Consider the following 21446-nt stretch of genomic DNA (forward strand, 5'->3'; position numbering starts at 1 on the left):
TTTTCTATGCCTCTTTTCTTGATCAGCATGCAATTTGAAAGAAATGCTGCATTTCAGCTAAAACCTCCATATTTTAAAAGTATCAGAATGATACTTTTGACATCATTTTGCTATTTATATATTTGCTCTGCAGAGCAAAGAGCCAAAGCAGCCTAGATTAAGGCTGAGAAAACATAGGAAACAACAGGATGTTCAAACTATTCTGAGCACAGAGAGACAAGCCTTTGGGGACAATCTCCTAGGCAGGCTGCAGAGTTGCTCTGCATTAAGGACAAGAAAAGTTGTCTCAAGAAACACAGCATTTAACAGCCTCTTCTCCCATCCCTGCAGTCAGCACGGGGAGAAGAATCTTTCTGAAAACATTGAGGAGTCATGCCATGTAAATACATTTGACAATAAATTTTATGACAAATTTCATTACAAGATTTGTGGTTACCATTCCTCATGTCTGATGCACAAACCACCTTGCATCAGAACATTAATACCATTTAAGCCTTAGATTGCTTTCCACATTAGTCTGAAAGCCCTTTATGAAGCTGTGTCCTCTATAAAGCTGATGTGGCTTTGCTCCAGGATACCCAGCAGGTGTCCTGGGCAGCTTCTGTGGTCTCCTGTCTAGTGCTCAAACGACTTTAATATTCCACTTCTGCTAACATCTCTCACAGAAACTCACAGACGTTAGCAAGTCATTTCAAGCTGGTGTTCATCACCCTCCACCACCCCCTGTATTTAGGATAATTAACAGCAACACTTATCGGTCACCCATGAGGTTTCAGAGATTTAGTTTGGTATCCTATGAGAGCGCCAGGCTGCCTCTACTGAAAACAGGAAAAAATGTACCCAGAAGACAGTATTCAAAATATTGTCATTTTTAGATGAAAACAAGTATTTTGAGTGACTGCTAGTATTTTTTAAAACTGTTCAAGTACAAAAACCCCAGGTGGGGTCCTTCATATGGACCACAAAACGTCAGATGGTTTGTACTCCACATTCCTTTCAACAATGTGCTTAAAACTGTAGAAATATACATTTAGAGCTGATGCCCCCAAAAATGCTCTCCTGCAGCCCTCAAACAGACAATCCCTTTAAGTTTCCTCTACAGGTCATACCAGGAAATTTCTCACTGGGAGAACCGCAAGTCAAGGATCTTCGGATGAATACACAGCAAGCTTTGTAATCTTAAAAGTGGACACTGTCCACAACACAGCTGAGGTCCCACACCAACCAGCACCACCAGGGCCCCCAGACAGTGAGAGGTCACATCACAGGGGTTGAGCATCCTGGTTACATCTGCAGGGCCACTGCCAACTCAGTGCACTTTGAAACTCCATGTTCAGCACCACAGGCACACACCACCCTCCATGCTGTTCCCCATTGACAGTGGTGTGAACCAGCTCTTTCAGGGAGCCAGCAGAGATAGGAGAGTCTTCAGGGCATTTGGGATCAAGGATCAGTGTCCTGGAAGCCCCAGTTGCTAATAAGGCATGGGGACATTTTTGGAAAATGTAGTCCCTTCAGAAGTACCTCAGAAACTAAATTTTTCCAGTCAGCACAGTGTCAATCAGGAATTTGAAGCAGGCACTTCCAATAGTCTCATATTCATAGCACAGAAGCTGCATTGAAAAACTTCCCCCAGTAAGGGATCAGCTACTTGCATGGCTTGGAAAAACAGATTTGTTCTTACATCTTTTGGGTGAAGCACAATAATCTGAATACAGGATGCATTAATGTAAATCGGCCTTCCAGTATTTCTGTTTATTTGCACCAGCCTCCTCCAGCTCTGAGCCCATTCTTAACCTCCATCCTTTCAAGCTGTGCACCCAGGTGCTCTAGAGGTGAGTGCAGTGTGACTCTGATGAGATGGAAGATGAAGTACCAGAGATGCACAGAGAAATATGAGAGGAGGACATGTGCTTAGGGATCTATCATTTTGATAGGCTGAGCTCCTTTTCTGAGCCTGCACACTCCCTATGGGCCAGGGGAAAGCAGGTGATGATGCTGGCCCACTGTGGAAAACCCTGCAGAATAGCTTTGACTCCATTTGTCCTTCACCAGTTTCACTGTTTAAATGCTGCAACTCATTGGAGCTGAGCACTCCCCACCAGCAGAGCCAAGTTCTCCCCTTTCAGCCCCTTGAACCCCAAAGAGTGAGCACACAGAGATGTGCAACCTTTCCCCAAAGTTTTGCAGCTGCTGAAACAAGCATGGGCTCACCTTGCCCTGACTGACTGGACTGTCCCCCCTCCTCTCCTCCAAGCACAGGCTTGTCTGTATTTCTCTTCCTCGTGCTTCAGATTTTGAGAGGCTCTATTTTACCTTTTATTTCCTAAGTTTCCCTCTCTTCTGCAATGCACGGTGTTGACACTGTTAGCCATGTATCATTACCATATCTCAATACCATATTAATCTTTTTTGTCATCTGATTTTTGCGTATGAGTTGTCATTTGGAAAATCTGATTTTGCTCAGAAGTATCCTAACAAATCTGTGAGTCAAAAAGAATGAGAGAACAAAAGCGAGTGCCAGCTAAGCTTCCATTTAAGCACTTCATGTATCCTGTATGAAATACCAGCTCCTAAAATTCATTTTGTTGGTGAGATGACATCTCATATAATATGCTATCTTTCCATTATGTCAGGGTCACACTGCTCAGGTGTCTCAGCTAATACTTATGTGCAGCTTTCCCTGCTATCCTGGGAAGATTACAGATAAATTAGGTGACTCCAAAGTATTTTGGAGTAAAAGCCAGGATATTTTTCTGATAAAAAACTACAGTCAGAGGTAACTACCCTCTTATCAGTACCAACCCCGGGAAAGAATTTCTGTAAATCAATGAAATACTGCTAAATCTATATCAAACACCCAGAATAATGATTTTGTCACTACTTAAACTTTGCTTTTGGCTCAGTGAATCTGAAATTAGTCCTTTCAACTGGACCATTATTTGGTCCAGAGATTTTTTAAAAAAAAATTCATTCTAGGATGGGATATTCCTGTAATGTCAGATTTCATTCAGCCATTTAATAAAAAAAAAATCATTACACTGATGGGTATGGTATAAGCTACTAACCTACAAAATAAACTGATTTTAATTAAGGCACAGATGTGTAAGGTTTTGGTTGGAGACTTTAAATATCTGCTTCAAGAAGTATGATACATTTATATGAGTCATAGGCAAGATAGGGAGGAATTTACTTTACACATTCATTTTTTTAAGGATTGAAAATGCGGGTTTAGTTCATGAAGGCAGCTTTAAGTTACCACCTGTGGTTACTACCCCAGCTTTGCTTAGAGACCTGCATTTTCCAGCCTGGCTGCAGTGACTCATATAAACAAGGGAATTCGCCTGGGGCAAAGGGTGCTTAACCTCGATGGGTTTGACAAGATCTCCAGTCAGACTGTGTTTCATTTTCCCAACCACACAAGCAGGCCACGGCCTCATCAGGGAAGCAGCTTCTGCTCCAAGCAAGGACACATTTTTCTAGCTGAAATAAAGTGATATGTCATGACTCTGTTCCCTTTACAGCATCAGTTTTTTTCCTACTGTACCTTAAGGCTTAGAGAGCAATTTAATAGAAACTTTATAATGTGAGTGCTTTTCTCCTTTTTAAAGATGATGTATCTATCCTTTTTGTTAGAAGATCTAAATGGAGGTACACCAGAAAAAAAATATTCTTTCCCAAAAACTGGAGTAGGCCATATTGTAGTAGGGATATTGCCACTTTAACTGTACACCTAAGAGTTTAATTAGCGACCCTGCATAACATAGCATAAGGTTTCTTAGCATCTGTCCACTTCATACAGTGCACAAGAGCTCCTAAATCAATGAACTTACTCCAAACTCTGAAGAAAAATACCATCAGCCTTTTACCAAAGCCTTTTTGCTCCCCTGTTTTAAATATAGGAACTTTAGCCTTTACATGGCCACTAAAAGAAGTACATGTAGGTCTGACCTGTGAACACATTACATATTAAAGAAAATGGCATTAACTATAAGGCTGAACAGATTCTGTGACCACCACAAAGAGAAACAGGCTCTTATAACTACACAACTGGAGAAATAGGTAGAAACATTAAGAAAATACACCAAAAATAGCTAAAATCAAAATCTACTAACCTTTCCCCAACTCATCCTCCAGGTAAACATGAGTGGAGACCAAGTTCCCACTCAGCCCCAGAAGTCAGGTGCCTTGTCTGAGCCCCAGATGAGCCCCAGGTGGGAGTGGGATCCTCAGCCAGCACTCACAATGGGAACTTACTGCAAAAGGGAAAATGTGGCACCTGGGCCAAGCACAGATGTGCTTATGCTTAGAACTGCTTCCAGATACACTTAATGTATCAAAAGTGAGAAAGCCACCAAGCTGGAAAGCTGGGGTAACACTGCTTTATGGCTTTTCTCTTAAGAACACACTGCACCCATTAACACCTGTGACATGTTTCCTTAGAACACTAAGCTCTTCTGAAACCCAAGTGACCTTTTAAAGATGTTCAGGGTGCCTTGCACTGTCATCTATCCAACGTACCTTTTACAGGGCACCATCCTGCAGGAAGGCAGCCACTGGCATTTTTATTGGTTAACTGAGAAATGTAGTGCCGTTAGTTCAGAAGGAGAGAAATATGTACATGTTTTTGTGTTTATTTTTAGTATTATTCAATACACCAGGGAAGGATGGGATATTTTTTGTCAAGGACACACCACAACTTATCCTTTCTCTTCTCAAAGCTCTAATGTTATTTTCCAAATCAGTTGATAGCATATCAGTCAATCTAGTGATAGGAACTTCTTCCTAGATGCTCCAGCCAGCAACTACCTGGGAACTACAGGTTGTAGGTAATAAGATTGCAACTATGCAGCATTCAAGTGGCACTGCACTGGCAACCCCAGAACTATATAATAGATTGTCTGGAAAAAAAATGCACTTTTTGCCTAGTACACTACCCAAGATCACCACATTTGTCCATGGCAAAGGAAATGGACCACAGAGGAGCACACCCTACCCTAATGAGTGACACCACCCAAGGCAGGCTTAGGGCTCTCAGGGAGAGTTACCAAGTCAGGTTTCCAAGGCAGTTCTGAAAAGACAGTTTCCATGAGGACACTCACCTGCTGGGCAGAGATTAGCAGCAGGGAAGTGCCATCATTCCCAACAGCAGGGTAATGACACAGCCTCTACATTTTGCAGCCTCAATTCTTCAGTAACACTGGTTTTCAAAATACCAAAGGTACTGGGTGCAAGGAGAAGGTGTTTACAGCTTCAAACAATAACACAGCGATAGGAGCTTTACAGACCTTGGATATTGCATGACCTACTCAAGCACTCAGGCCCTGAGCTCTTTGTCACAGGGTCTCTGTTCAGAACAAAGCCAAGTCCTTACAGCTCCACTTAAGTGCCTCTACTAGCCTTCATTAAAAGGATAGAAAAAGGGGCAACAAATGGTTTGCTAATAAAGACTGATTCTGAGATGCACTATGAATAGAGGAGAGGTAGCATAATTACATTAGTAAAGGTAACTGGGGTCACTGCCACATTGTTGTTCGCTCTTTAATTTAAGCAAAAATAGTGTAAGGTGGCCATAATTGGAGAGAGAGGAAAAAAAAAAAAAGACAGGAGAAACTGTTCTACTTTTGGATGAGTCTGACTGCATGATTATAGGATGCTGGTTATGCCTAAGAGGGAGCTACTGAATATTTAACCTTAGAAATGGAAGCCTGGTTGTCTCTTGTCCTGTTAACATCCACACATATCTTCCATTAGCTCTAATTAGGGCTAACAGGGTGTTCACTAAGTATCTCCATAATTAATGCTAATAGTAGTTACAGGCAAACGTTGATAGAAGATGAAATGCCAAGGTTCTTCTCCAGGGTTAAATGCTCAGCAGCCTGTCTGTCTCTCATTTCCATTTCCTCCTGTAACAGCTCTTTAATCAATCCATGGATCCCAGACAGCCTTGCACACCCAGTCTTGCAGCAAGAGACACGTGCAGCCATAAGTAACAGCACATGCTGTATTTATACAAAATATAAACACAGACACACAATACCTGACACATACTAGGCTGGTTCATGTCCCTGTGCTCACCACCCTACAGATATTCCAGCAACATACTAACAGTGCAGACTGACACAACACTTTTTCCTACAAGATGCCCAGGCCTCACAGCGAAGTAATATCATTTCTATCATATATTAAGAAAAGTAATTTCTAATTAACAAACCAAAGAGCAAGCAGATCATAGAAGCACCTCAATTACCCTTATTAATGTCATTATGCCACCTTTAGTTGATAGACTATACTATATTCCCAAATCAGATGTTATTAACAAACCATTACATTTATGAATGAGAACAGAACAATTATCAGCCCTAATCAGAACAGCTATAATCATGCACCTTCTATTGTGCTTCTGGGTCAAGCCCTGAGCAGTAGTTCATTGAAAAAGTATTAGCAGACTGCTTCCAGCCAGGGACCATTTGCTAGCACAAAGTCTCACTCTCTGCCCTCCTATCCCATCATAAGTGGAGAATATTCATCAAACGTGCAATTCTGTGGCTGAGTAGATTTATAAACTGCCTTTAGTTGGGAATGTATTTATAAAGCCTCAGGGAACCAGGGGAGTACTCTGTTGTTTCCCTCAGGAGCTGCAGGTACTATTTGTAGAAACCTTAGGATGTTGAAGTCTTTGCCAGAGATGTCTCAAAGAGGCAAAAAGCATCAGAAGAGGAGAGATGGGACAGCCTGTGCAGGCAGCCAGGAAGAGAGGAAGGAGCAGGACAACATCCCACTGGAGCTGGCTGTTGGAGCCAGATGAGGAGCTGTGCTTGTGGAAAATGTGACTCAGGCATCTGAGCCCTCCCTGTGCCCCAGTGCTGGCTGTCACTGTCCCCTGCACTTTGGGGCAGCTTCAGAAAAAAAAAAAAAAACACATGCAGACATGAGTCTCACAGAAAGGAATAGGTGCTCTCTATAGGGTGAGGAAATAAATCAATTTGTATATTTATCAACTCACCTATACTGGCCCCATGTTACATTAAAGAGGAGACGGCTCCCACGACTCATCTTAAATCAGAACTGGAAATGTTTTGGCTTTGCTATGTGAAAACAAACTTTTTTTGCCTGCTTTGTTTTCTGCCCTGGGGAATTAGTGACTCAAGCAGGATGCTGAGGACTCAGGGGGATTTATTTTTCATCATGTTTAGGGAGGTTTTTCTTCTACTAGGCATGCGGGCTTATTAATGCAGCTTCACTGCATTTAAAGTACTTTTATTTAAAGTACTAGACTTTAAATAAATAATTTTTCCCCTCTATTTTTCTTCATAGGTTTGTGGGGGGAGCCTGGGGAAGTTATTGTTCAGGAAAGCAGGGGATATGAAGCACAGAAGGCACTATCTGAGCTCTCTGCAATGGGGTCAGAGCCAGCCCCCTTTGTGATGCATCCCCCTTTGCCACGACTTTCTCAGCACTTCTAACAAGGGGAGGATCTCCCACAATCCCCAGGACAGGTCTCACTCTGGGCACCTTCACATTGCTCTTTTTGTGGCACTCAGTGCCTGTACCACATCCTTCCTCTTCTGGTTCCACATTTCACCCACTCTTGGCTGACAGTACATCCATGACTTGCACTGAAGCACCCACTTCACTGCTGGATGCTCAGACTAAGAAACTTTGTGAAAGGGGAAAGTGTCAGTAGGGTAAAAGCTTTCCCATTTTCTTGGGCAGGTCTGATTTACCAGAAATACTTTGCTGTATCCACACAACTTTTCTCAGAAAAGGAACATAGAATATTCTTTTCCAGAGCTAGCGGACCAGCAAATAGTTTAGCTATAGGCAATCTGACCAAACATAGAATGTTTCTTCCCAAAGAATGAGTTGCTTTCAATATATTTTGAATATTCATGATATGCATTATGATATGCAATCACCCAAAACAGAGGAAATATATTTAAGAGTAGCAGGATCAAGAATGTCCAGAGCTCTGTATTACCTGTTACAACACTGGTCCCTTTTCCAGCCTGCTCATACTCTTGGCATGTAGAAATGCACAGTGAAAAAGAATATGTACTCAGTAAAAGTAACACTTGTAAAATTGTATTTTAAAATCACAATGTTGTAAAGCAGCAGCTACAAAATGAGCTGGTATCCTAAGCAATGACTTGTCTAGACATTTTTATAAGAGTTGCAGTGAATGTTGAGTAAGTGTTCAAGGAAATCTGAGTTGATTGAAACATCTGACTACTCTGTGTTTTAACTGGATGGCTGGTGCTGCTTCAGCGTCTTGCCAGCAGGATGAGAAGGATATTAAAATAGGAGGGTTTCAAGAAAAGTGAGAGGATAGTTCATCTCCTCTTCATTATTACTTAGTGAGAATGTTCCCTGATTGTGTTGGATATCCAGTTAATTTTATCCAGGTCTCTGCAAAGCACAAACCCACATTGGCAATACAGGTAGCACAAAGAGATGAACCAGGTCTGAATGAATTTGTTCTCTCTGGATTTTTCTTTCTTTTTTCTCAGCACAAACAGAAACAATTGAAAAAGGTTTGAACTGAATACTTTCTGTAAGACAGCTTAGCCAGAAGCTGAAAACACAATCTCTGAGAGGCATTTTCTAATTTGAATTCTTTGTATTTTTGCATTCTGATGGCTACTCACTTTCACCTATCATTCTGCATGATGGAATATCATGGACTTCCTGAGAGCTTGTTGCACCTTCCAGATGAAGCCTAAGTCTGAGCTGAGAATTTCTTTCTGGTTTGGAAGAGACATTTACTGCTTGGATTTGTTTTAAAACTCAAACCCAGGAATTTTGTGATATCTTTGTGAATCTAGGATGGAACTTCTAATCAAAACAGGACAGACTGTTAGAACTAGCCAGAGGTGTTGTCAATGGGGCAGGAACGTGGGAGACAGAAGATTCAGGTTGACATTCTTGGTCTTCCCAGTTCTCATCAGGGAACACAAGCAACCAGGCTATTGAGCTAAAATTAGATGAAAAACACACTTTTCTGCACAAACCTAACTTACAGAAGTTGCAATGTACTACACAGATTAAAGGTCCTGATCTTTCAAGTCTGGTACTGTCCTTGCTCAAAAGGCCACTTGGAATTCCATTGTGTACAAGTTAGGAAGCATTTGGGGAATTTAGGATGAACAATAGTAACACAGTGAATAGTATATAAAATAACTAACTAGTTAGATCTTAGCATCTTATACAGACCACTCTGCCCAGACATTGAGAGTTATTCTCCAACTCCAATGCACTGACAAATCCATGAATCCAATCAGAACTTCACACCAGGATAACAGTGTCATTTTGCGCCCTACCAGATCTGCCTGTCTCTGGCAAAGCCCCGTGTCTGTGCACCCCTTTGCTGTCCCACTGCAGTGGGGTCAGTGCTGGGGCTCTCCTCCCACTGCCCAGCCTCAGCTCCCTTTGCAGGGAAAAGGCACACGAGGACCAAAAGTAACCACTGAAGTCATCTACATCCAGGAGCCACAAAGATATATTTATTTTCTTCCTCTCTCTAAAATAAAATAAACCCCAATTATAATCATCCTAACCATAACACTTCAGTTTGCAAACACTCTCAAAGCTGCAGTAGGCAATAAATCAGACATGTCACTTCCAGCAATTCATCTCTGGAGTTGGTTGCTACATGGCTGTAATATATAAAGAGGCTTTTTCCTGGTGATCCTCAGAGCCAAGATTCTTTTTGTTGGCTCTTCTTTAAACAAACACTCCTGTAAATTGCAGTTGAATTTAAATTTATCATTCAATCCTAATTATTTTCCTCTAATCAGTGGTTTGAGGGTGACTTTGGTTCTGTTAGGCTGATACATTGTCATACTCATTAAAAAAATTAATTTATTTAAGCCAACTCCAAATGTATGCACATGATATCTCTGCTGCAAACTCATCATTGCCACATAAGTCACACTGAAGGCCACCATGACCTTTTGTTTTCAGGAAAATTGTCTCAAAAGAACAACAATAAAAATCAAAAAGAGACAAAAGAAACTTCTGCAATGCCATGAAAGACCAGCAAAATGCACTGAGGCTCTGTCAAAACACAGCTGTAACATCCCATCCCTTCCACATCACTCAGAAGGATACGAGAGAATTTTCAATAAAGCAACAGAACATGAAGGTTTATACATCTTTGATGTCCCACAGCTGGAGGGAAAGACAGCAGTTTACTAATCCTGTACCATTTCCCTTTCATTAGTTAAGGTTTTCAGTTTTGGACGGTGCTAAATTTAGAAGGAGAGGTTAATTGTTTAACCTTATAAAAATAATTATGCTTCTTTTGGTGCTGCCTTAAAAAAAAAAAAAATCATCTTTTTAGTTGCCCAAAGGATTTAAAGCTCAATGCAATGGTGAACTCTTTAGTGGAGACTGTACCTGATTCACTAAACAAAAAATCTGAGACTAGACTACAAGTTTTTATAGATTTTGGATCTGTCTGCCTATGCTGTGGGGAAAACAACCTCCCAACACTTATTTAAAACAAAACTTGAAATCAGGTTTGGATTTTTTTTATTTCTGTTTTGGTTTGGGGTTTTATTTTAAATTCAGTATTTCAATACTGCACATGTACAATTTAATTTCTATTCCAGTTACTACTGTTATTTGGCTGGAAGAAGAGGTGGTGTGCCATACCTAAGTCTGATTTGAAACTTTCAAAAAATTTTTCAATCAGAATTTCTTGCACTTCTTTAACTATTTGTCCTCCTACATGTTGTGATTTATGTTTTTTGTTTTCCCCAGTAGAGGTGGTTGAGTAGTGATAATTCCTTACACTCTCAACAAAACTGGTGTTCAGCCCAGCCTTGTCAGTCACACAGATCTGTGTACAGAGGTAAGAATTTCAACCTCCATTCTGGTCACCGTTTTTTTCAAATTAATTGATACTAATATGGTTCCCAAAAATGTTAATCCACTCTTGACTTCAGCAGGAGCCAGAGTGAACATTCACTCCTCCCATTTCAATTTTCCAATTACACAGGCCTTTCATATGTTTTCTCTAGTTCTAAAAATAGAAATTGGGGAGGAGAAAGGGGAGTGGTTTCCATTTTAAACAAAAATATTTATATGGTGTAAAGTGCTTAATCCAACAGGTTGTTGGGATATTAATACTAAAATTTGATTAGGAGATGGAATTTTCTTGAGCATATTTTCTAGTTAGCATATACTTGGTTTACCTAAATAAATAATCAGGTAAAACACATAAGAAATTTATTTATGAAGATGGGAGGAAGAGAGCAATAAACAATTCATATGACAACACCCTTGTACCAAAGTATAGCAATTTAATGTGTAACTTCACCTTCAGTAGAGAGAAGAGGGTTACAATAGATACTAGCCTTCTGTGAATAGCTATTTACTGACAATCAGTGGCTTTGTGTGCATATTTGCATACATATATATGTATGTATGTATATATATATATTTATACACACACACACAGAGCCAAGACAAAGCACATTCACCTTCAGCCCAGCTTTTCAACAGTTGCCTCACAAGGAATCTCAGTGAGCCCCATCTCTCATCCTCTGACACCCTTCATGCATGTGTAAATAGAAACACAAAGTGTGGACTGCAACCTCAGAACAATGCGCTTGTGTCATGAATCATCTGCACCCGTTTTGCAGAGATGCAAATACCTTCATAAATAAGATTTTCTAAAGACCTAGGAAAAACTGCTCCACATTTCCTGACCTTCTCCTGTTTGTCTTGAAAACCCTTCAGGTTTTCAGACTTCGAACAGTTTTGTTTCTAATATTACTTCAAAGTTTGGTGCTGTCCTCCTTCAGCAATGAAGACGAGCCAATCTTTCATGTGACTTTGCTCAGGTGTTCATCTCCCTGCCACAGGCACTTCATTACACTAATTTGTTTTCACATATTAAAGTAGATCAGGCAGTATATATTCATAGATCAGGTAGTATTCCTGTCATGGAAATTGACTGTACTTTGAGCAAGAGGACCCTGATCCATTATTTGACATCTTTCATGCTCTCTCAGTCTAAAGGTTAATTACCACTACTGACACAGTTCCTAAGTGCTGTTTGAAATAGCACAATGCTCTACAGATGTATACAGCAAAACCCATTGCAATATGAAATAGCCCAAATTTAAACTAGTTGAGCTTAAAAATTATTTTTGGTTTCTCTCAGTCAGTGAAGTTTATAGATATTTACCCATGTGCCGAACAACAGGTCATCCTCCAATCAATAAGCTTTCATGTGCTCAGCAAAGGAGAGAGGAGGTTTTTGCCCTACAGTCAGCATAGTACCCTCTGAACACAAGAATAATGCATGACTTGGCCAGTCACTGTCACCAAGCAGTGATGTGTATGAGCTGCAAAGAGCATTTTCATGTTTAAGATGAAATAATTTATTTTTAAATATTCAGCAGTCAGTGCCTTCTTCGTATTATACTCACAGGGTCTCAAGCCACAGGCTGTGATTCCGTGTTGCCAGGGAGGCTACTTGTCAGCAGCTGTAGTGTGAGCAGCAGCAGGAGGCTCAGAACAAGCATGTGAAATAAAGTGCACACGCCACAGACAGCACAGTGGCTGCTTTGCTAAGTGGCACCAAGCACTTCACCCTGCGGGAGCCCTCAGATCTCTGCGCCGAGCAGCTGGGCTGCACTTTCCTCCTATCAATAATGATGATAAATAATAGTAACAGCAGCAAAGTAAAGGGAAGCTCTGAGCTTACAAACTGCATCAGGTGGACTTTGTGCTCTTGCTTCCAAGAGCACAGGGATTACTTTGCCCACCTCTCCCCCCATGACCTCTGCTTTCGCAGGGCTGGCTGGGGTGCTGAGATGCAGGACTGCCCTGTCTCCAGGCAACAGGCAACCCTGAGGCTCTGCAAACCTCTGCAATGCACAACAGGAGAAGCTGGGACAGGTGCCTCCCCAGACTTCATGGAGTGTGGGATAGAAAGAGCTTTTTCAGTTTCAAAGAAAAAAGCAGAGAGTAAAACAAGCTGCCAAACTACTTTCTGCCAATGAAAGCAGGTTCCAAGGTCTCCCTGGGGCTGCCTGGTCTCCCTGGGGCTGCCTGTTTTCCCAGCACTGCTCACTGGGAAGATATAAAACTTACTGTGACTTTCTCTTTTCTTTCTCAGTGCTCTGTATGTTCTCACCTAGGTACACCTCTTCCTCCTGCAGGAATTTTACAGATTTACTAGCCACCTTATTGGCAGCTGTCTCAATTCCTGGAGCCATGTTTTGACCCTACCAGTGTCATGATTAATGGACATGCACCCACATTACCAGGCTTCAGAGATGGTTTGTGGGAGGAAAAGATCAGCTGAGAACAGATGATTCATCAATCCTTATATTCACAAAGAGTTCTTCATCAGTAAAGGGATAAACTTCTGGGCCACAGAGATATGTGGGAGTATGTACACCAACTCCAGTGGCATTCAGATTTCATACACAGTGCCTTGGGCAGGTTTACTCATAATGCACTGTTCCACTCAGCCTCCAGCTTCAGCTGATGTTGACAGAGACTGGGACAGTCTGATGAAGATTTCATATTTGAGGAAAGACCAAAGAACAACATGAGCTAAGTTATAGACAAACCTGGTCCCCAAGCATCTTCAATTCTCAGACAATCTACAGGCTTCTGATATACAAAACATGAACTGCAGAGGATGAAGCTATTTGAAAAAGAACTGGAAATATGCTCAGAGAGCTTCTGTAGTGTTCAGTTGCCTTTCAAACAATTCTTCAACCTGCCATATGGACATTATGTAATTGCAAAATATACAAGGAAGAATCGTCATGAATAAAAAAGGTATGACAAATTGCTGCATGAAAATAATCTGATCCAAACCAGGATTAATTCAAAGAAACCTTGTGTCTAGGATGAAAAAGGGGTCACAATGGCCCTTTCCTACCTTGCTTGATGCTGTGTCAGCATTTGAGGTTCTTAGCCGTAAACATAATTTGTGACACAATAACACTGCACACCAAACACAACAGGTAGCCTAACCTTCCTCATCATCACAGTACTAATACACTGTCCAGTCAGGATTTTTACTTTCATTCACCATGACTAGAAACATTAAACAAACACTACCCCCAGAGCTGTATGAAAAGATAAAATCAGGAGCACTCTTCAGAGCTTGGGAATTCTCATGACTCCTGCTGCAATCTCAGCTCCTTGCCCATAGCTTTCCTTCTCTCTTACCAACTTTTACAGCCTCACTGTCTTGGCAAATAGCTTATTTTCCTTCTTGCACTGACAGCTGTTATTGTAGGAGACAGCACAGTATAAAGTTACTCATTAAGGGAGGTAAAGAACTACCTCCCTTCAACTCCAGTTGAACTTTGGGGAAAAGTAAGTACAGTCCTTCTTTTCTCCTTTGTGAGCAATGGCATGGAACATCAGAAAATAATGGCCTAAGTGCACCTTGTACAGATGTCCTCGAGGAGATTAACTCAGGGCATGCCATTCCCATCCTTTGCAGTTCAGGGTGTGGCTTCCCAACCAGCTACACCAATTTTACAGCAATTTGCTTAAGTCTGAAGGGTGAGGTGGGACCTGTGTACCAGGTAGGTGTCCTGGATTTCAATCTGAGTTTACCCACTGACAGAGGAAGGGCAAATCTTTCTAGCTTTTAAATCAGATAAGCTTTTCCCCCCACAGTCTTATGTACATAAAGACTATCTTGAACCACGTAAATCTTTTTTACAGCTTTTCCCTTTCCCGACATGCCCATTTTGCAACACTGCCTCAGCTAAAGCAAGAAGAGTTGCAGCAAAGGATCTGGAGGAATGGTAAATGGAAGGACAGAAGGATAAATAAAGGGGCTGGACAGTGATATGGCACCACTGTAAAGCTGAAGCTCAGGGGTCCTTTCTGAGACAAGATGTGCTCCAGATCAGAGATGACAGCAAAGATTCAAGGGGACAACTTCATCTTCCGTTAGGAAACCACTGAGGTCTTCAGAGCACACTCAGCAAAGCACTGCCACCACTGTCTTCTTGAGGACCTATAACTTAAAATACCCATTTAAGTGCTCTGGAGGAAATACTCCAGATGCTTTCACCCACTGCAAACCCAACTCTTCTGCCTGGTGCTGTTTTGTGCAAATCGATCCCTCATTCAGAAATTAAAAACAAAATGAGCAGCACTGAAAGACACATCAGAGGAGCTCTGATGGAGAAGAAGCCCAGAGTGATGCTGATTGATGACTCCCAGACTGCCTTTCCCTGAAGCAATAATGAAGTACGTGCCTGGGACAGCAGCCCTGAGCACTGCATGGAAACACTTGAACAGCTCGCCTGCACCCACAGACCTCCCTGCCTGAGGAGCACATTTAAAACAGTTCTGCAAAGCACTACTGCCAGGGTCTCTCCTGAAAAAAACAAACATTCCCTTCCCTTCCATCCTCCTCCCCTTTAAATCAAGCTCAAACCCCAAATCTGGGGGCACCTCTACTGTGTGTATAATGGTATCTGTCCAACATTCCTCAGTAACAGAACCGTTTGGAATGGGGAGGGGAGTGCTGCTCATCCTGGGCAGGCACAGTACAAGGGATACAGGGAAGATAAACAATGCCCTTTGGAGGTTCCAAACAGAGCCTACTGCTGGTGCTGAAGGCAGTTATTTTAATCCTCAGCTGCAAGTCACCAGGACACAATAAAAGAGAATTAGCAAAGAAAACATTTAATGATAACAATGAGCATTCGTGCCTTATTCCTTGACTTGCAGCTGAGAGTATTCAGTAATTCAGAGGTGGACGAGAAATTAGGAACAGGAAAACCTAGAGCAGTCTCCCTGCCACTAAGAGTGACAAAAGCAACTCATCAGCAGAAGGAAGAGTAATGCCTTAATCATCATTTTCCTGCCAGACAAGCCCCAAACTCTTTCAGAAATGGGGCACAAAAAGAAATTTTATATCATAAAAAAACCAACCAAATGAAAATTACTCTACATCAGTAGAGTACTCTACATCATACTCAGAAGGAACATAGATGATCAAAAGATTCTGGTTTTTGGATGACAAAAAGAGAAAAAATAAAAGGCCAAACCAGATGGGAAGAATTGCTTCAGTTTGAACTGGTAAAGATTTTTTTCTAAAACAAAAATAATACAAATTATTCACATTAATTCCCCAAAGTTTTTTTTTTTTTGATCTAAGATGAAATTTTAGTTTTTACATTTTCTAACTTAAAAACCATCAACTACCCCAAACAAAATACCACACAATGCCTCTTTTTATAAAATGTTTGGATCTAATTTTAATAGGAAAATGTACGTTTCATTTTTCGATATTAAAAAGATCAGCCTCGGCCTTTCTAAACAAAAAATATATTGCATTAAAAAATCTGGAAGTAAATATTTTAATGTTAACAAATATATATATATACATATATACATATATGTAGCCCTACTATTGATTGAATCTATTTACTTAATTTTAACTTGATTTTATGAAGATGTATGGTCTCTGTGAAGATTCTTGGATATAAAAGTTTGAGCAATTTTTGTCTTTCTTAAAAATTGTCTACTGCAGAGATGTGATTCACACACTTGATATGCACAGCTGATTTTCTATTCACAGGAAAAGAACCATCATAACACTAAACTTTTCATCAATTGTCATTACTACTGATCAATAGAAAAAACACAGAGCAAAAGACCAAGATCCCAAGGAGATCAGGCAGCACTTTGAGATTGGCTTTGTACATCTAACATTCAGGACTACTGAGTACCTCTGGGGATTTATATTGCTAGTCCTAAACATCTGGATTTACATTTAGTTAATTTGCACTTTTCCAAATTAGTTCTTTTTCCAACTATATCTTGAAAAAAGAAAAACAAAAAAACCAAAAAACAGAAAACATTTCATCACTGCTTTTTAGAAGTCACCATCACTTATCCTCATTTCCTGAGATGATTTGTGGAATACACACAATTTCTTCTACCGTGTGGTCACACTAAGTCTCCAGGAGAATCAGAGCTTTGCTGTACTGATCTTCAGGTATTTTAAACAACCATAAATTGTGCTCATGTGAGTAGTCTGTACTTACAGTCTTTACTTTGAACACTGGCTTTTGGCAGAAGGGCCCAGAATAGCAGAATGCCAACTCCTGGTTCCAATCAGTTCAGAGACTTTGGCCTTCAGTGCTGCTACCAGATAGCATACAGAACTGGGAGATGGAAAGGGAAATGGAAAAGCAAAGGCAGTCCTGGCAAATAAACACACTTTCCAGTAACGTGATCCATACATGAATCCAACTCACAGGCCAATAATTGTGATAAACTTATAGCTCCATTCTGAGAGCTGAGCGCTTTAGTATGGGGGGAAAAAAGAACAAACTCTTTCCTTCTTGTTAACTGAATCCTTGTGGGAGAAATAAGTTAAGGCTGAGGATATTATTTTTAGCTTTCTTGGAATGTACTGTTGGATATACTTTGCAGCCAGAAATGCTATAAATGGTCCAGGTCAGTTTGAGGAGTCAGTGACAAATTCTGCCTTGCCAAACATGTTCTCTGTACTGCACTGGGTCTCCATCTTTCCCTCTCTAGCACAGAAAGGTGCTACCTAGACAACAGCAAGAATGCCCAAGTGTGATAACCCTGCTTCAGAGCGTGGGGAAACCAGTGGGTTGGATAGCCACAAACTCTAATATCCTGTCATTAACAGTCACCAGGGAAAAGTGCCAGGTGGCAATTATACAAGGCCAGTTCACAGGAAAAGCTTCCTCCCAGCTTCCTGTGCTCAGGGGCTGGCTCCAGCCATGCTGCAGGGAGGGACTAAGCCTGTTAATGCTCCTAGATACTTTAAAATGTCAAGACAGCGCTACAAGTCCATCTGAAAATTAGCACCTCGTTAGTGATTGGACATTCGAAAATAAACCTTTCACAGATGATTAAAAAAGGAATTTTATGTTCCTTAAACATACTGTGAAATATACATTTGTACATGCTGCTGGAGGTGTTGGTCCACTCCTTTGCGTGCTCTGCTCCATGCTTTTGGGACAGGAACAGCTGCAGAAATGTTCAGCTCAAGACCTCTGTGTGCTGGGCACTGGACACTAAAATACAGGCAGAGCCCTGCCTTTACAACCCCCTCCATCTCATCCAGCCACTAAATGCCTGCATGTCCTCTCCACCTCAGCTCTGCTGACCCTTGCTTCTGAGGAGAACAGCCCTGAATGTCCAGCACAAGCATGTCCAAGGCTGCTCCTGTTTTTTTATCTGCCAACAGCTGTCAACAAATGTAATGTCTGCCAAGGATGCAACTCCCATCCATTAGAAGGTAACCGGAGCATGAGTCATCTTACTAAGGACAAACCAGACATTAGATTATCATTATCTCTACAGTGCACAAGCCTGGCCAGCAGCTGACTTGTGTGTAGGCTCCTCTCTCAAAAGAGCTCTCAAGATTTTGACTAAATAGATGCATCAATGCAAGCAAGAAAGAAACCTCAGCTTTAAAACAGGTCAGGGCACTTGATAGTAATAATAACCTTTTTCATGCTCTGCAAGTTTAAAAATCAACTAGTTTTCAATTTATTGTCTTTTTCATGTAAGCTGAATAGAATTTTTTGATATGCAGTTTTAAAAGGGAGGAAAGGGAATTTCTGGATAAGTCCTTTAATATTTTCTTCCCGTTCCTGTTTTGTCACAGAAAGGAAGAACAATGGGGGAAAACAGGAAGATAAACCTTCCAGAAGTAAAACTTTTTCATCATCAGACTTCTATGAAGGGGAATGCAAAGTTCCACAAAGCTGGTTTCTACACAAAATAAAATACATTTCCTACAAGAAAAATCTTATCAACTGTTTTACTGTCTTTATATAGATGAGGAAGGAAGGCAGAGAGGAATCAAGCTACTTCCCACTGTCAGTATGCAGTCTAGGCACAGAGCTAATAATTGAATGCAAAATTCCCCAAAACCACTTCATTACTTAGAGTGTAATACTATCCTTATTACTGATTTTAGTAGTTATCACCTTTCACTGATCCCAGCTCTTACTCATAAGCCCAAGAATAAAAGCTTCAAATACACGCACATATACCCCTCTTATGTATCTGTTTCCTGAGAAGTCTCTACAGTGAGAGAATAGTTCTGGCAGCTTTTAAACTAAGTCCCAGCTTTACTCAATAATTTTCAAAATGCATAAATCAAAAGATACGGTACTTTTGTAGGTCTCAAAATAAGCAATGCAAAGCCTTCACTGCCGTTCTCAGGGACACCCTATCTCAGCCACTCCACCCAGGACATGGCACAACAGTGAAAGGCAGCTCTGCTTTCCTGTCCTGTCACATTGGGTAGACCTAATTTTTCTCTTGACAAAGCACTTTACCCATGATAGAGTTAGTCAAACAAGCTTTAAATTACTCTGTAGCATTCGATGTAAGTGACAGGAGCTGTTATATTTCTAATGACAATTTCTTTCCTCTTCCGTCATGGTTGTTTCCAGGTTACACAAGCTCCCAACTTCATAGGGAAACAACATAGTCCAAACCAGTTCCCACATGCCCCACTGTTAGCATCAGAAGGATTAGCTCCCAAGTCCCTGGGAATACCTCCCAAAAGGTCAACCCACTGCTGGCAGAATCAGCTCTAGCAACATTTGAGTCCTCTAGAGCCATTAGACACAGAAGTGGCAAACCCATGCTACATTGTCAGCAGCCACTTACAGCCTGATGAGAACCTCCTGCAGCAGAAGAGCTGAAACCTCCGTCTGTCCCAGCTGAGACCACAAGCTCTGCTCCTCAGAGAAGGTGCTCAGGATGCATGGCTGACCTGGCACTCACCCTCGACGCTCCTCTCTCCCTGCTTAGCGCGCACAGCAAACGTCGGCCACGGCAGCTCCTGGGACAGTCACAGTGCGAGCAGGCTGCCACCAAAACCCCTGGCCTGGGGGCTTGCAGGGAGCATGGAACAGGAGCATCCCATTTATCTGTGCAGAGCGAACTCAGACGTCCCATGCCAGCCATGTACACGTCAGAAGCCATTTGCCGCTTCACTGGTAATTTGAGAACCGCGCACACGGGGCATGGCATCGTTCCACACCGCTCGCTGTGATAGCTCCTCCTGATACCACCGTGGACAGCATTTAGGAGGCACCAAATTGCCTTGCGTGAAGAGAAAGCTATGTGAGCTCATTCCCCTGCTTACCAAGCTCAGAGTAAAGTAAAGCCCAGAAGGCTTCCCCAGCTTTATCTTTAGTATAAATACAATTTAGGACAGAGGAAGATTTTCTTGGAGACTAATTTTGTAGGTATTGGAGAGTAGCACAGCTTCTCCAAACAATTTAATTCACAGTCAAAAGAAAAATTAAAGAAAATTAGAACTTTTTCAGTATGATATCCAATTCTTTTGGTCAATGCAGCCTCCATTTACAGGCTTATATAAAAACTCTGAACCTTTAAAAACTTCTTACTCCATTCTCACAAAATTACAGTTTCTTTAGAAGGTGTCAAACTGTTCAACATTTTATTAAGGAAAAAAAGTGTATGTTGTCACTTCACACACTGATAATCATAATAATAATATTGAACTATTAATATTCTGCCCAAAAATGTGCTTATAGAAACTACTTTCCCTTTTTCCACTTCTGTAATCACACCTCAGCAAAACACATATTGAGTATTGTGACATAATTGCGGTAAATGAACCTCAAAATTTGTTGCTTCTTCTAAGAAGGAGTTGGGTTTTTTCTACTTTAATTTTTAACAAGTTTGAAACATAATCAGTTGTTGAACATATTTTTATGGGGACAACCAGCAGAGCATCACAAGGAACCAGAAGTGATAGCAACCATAGAAAGCACAACTAAAAACTGCATTTCTATTCATGAGGTTACAAGAGGATGCAAAAGGAAGAGTGCCCAAATCTTATGCACAAGCACACACTCATTCCTCTCCAAGATTTATTTTTTTCCCAGCTCCCAAACCTATGCTTTTCCCACCCCAGGCTCTGCCTCTGCTTTCTGGAATCAAGGGACTCGGCCTTTTTTGTGCTCATGTTGCTCCAGCTGTTCCTTTGTAGAAGTTGCTAAGTGGATGTGTTTGAAGTCAGAAGCAGGCAGCTTCTGTTCATCAACAAGTGTCAGTTGCACCAGGAAAAAATCCCAAACTTGAGGAATCCTTTCCCTGAGCTGGTGCATGTTTAGACTGACCCGTGCTACCCACAGAACTTCACCCCTGAAATATTGCTAGTCTCAGCCTGGCTTCCTGTGGCTCAAGGATTTCACCTGCCTGCTGGGATATCAGGCTGTGCTCATCCCCAGCAGTGGGATTGCCCATCCAACAGAGAGCAAGCTGCTGGCCCAAACTGGGGCATGCCACTCGCTCAGCACTTCAGCTGCAAACATCTGTGAATATGAAGGGAGACTGTGAATGAAAAGGGATGCAGAGGGGTGCTCTATGCCTCTCTCCCATGGCCTGAGCATCCTCTTAAGCAAGAAAAA

At 41.4% G+C, this 21446-nt stretch overlaps 1 protein-coding gene across 9 annotated transcripts in view; it reads right to left on the minus strand.

Annotated features, from left to right (window-relative positions):
* Positions 1 to 21446, minus strand: part of TSPAN18 (tetraspanin 18) — a 121230-nt gene that overhangs the window by 35500 nt on the left and 64284 nt on the right. Inside the window, exon 1 of one of the 9 annotated variants that reach the window (XM_064714398.1) lies at positions 4116 to 4231. The exons of the other annotated variants lie outside the window; for them this stretch is intronic. The gene's annotated coding sequence lies outside the window, so the exon portion shown is untranslated. Of the gene's footprint in view, positions 1 to 4115; positions 4232 to 21446 lie in introns of those variants that run through there. 9 annotated transcript variants of the gene reach the window in all.

Source organism: Zonotrichia leucophrys, chromosome 5, assembly GCF_028769735.1.
Source record: "Zonotrichia leucophrys gambelii isolate GWCS_2022_RI chromosome 5, RI_Zleu_2.0, whole genome shotgun sequence".
Lineage (NCBI taxonomy): Eukaryota > Metazoa > Chordata > Aves > Passeriformes > Passerellidae > Zonotrichia > Zonotrichia leucophrys.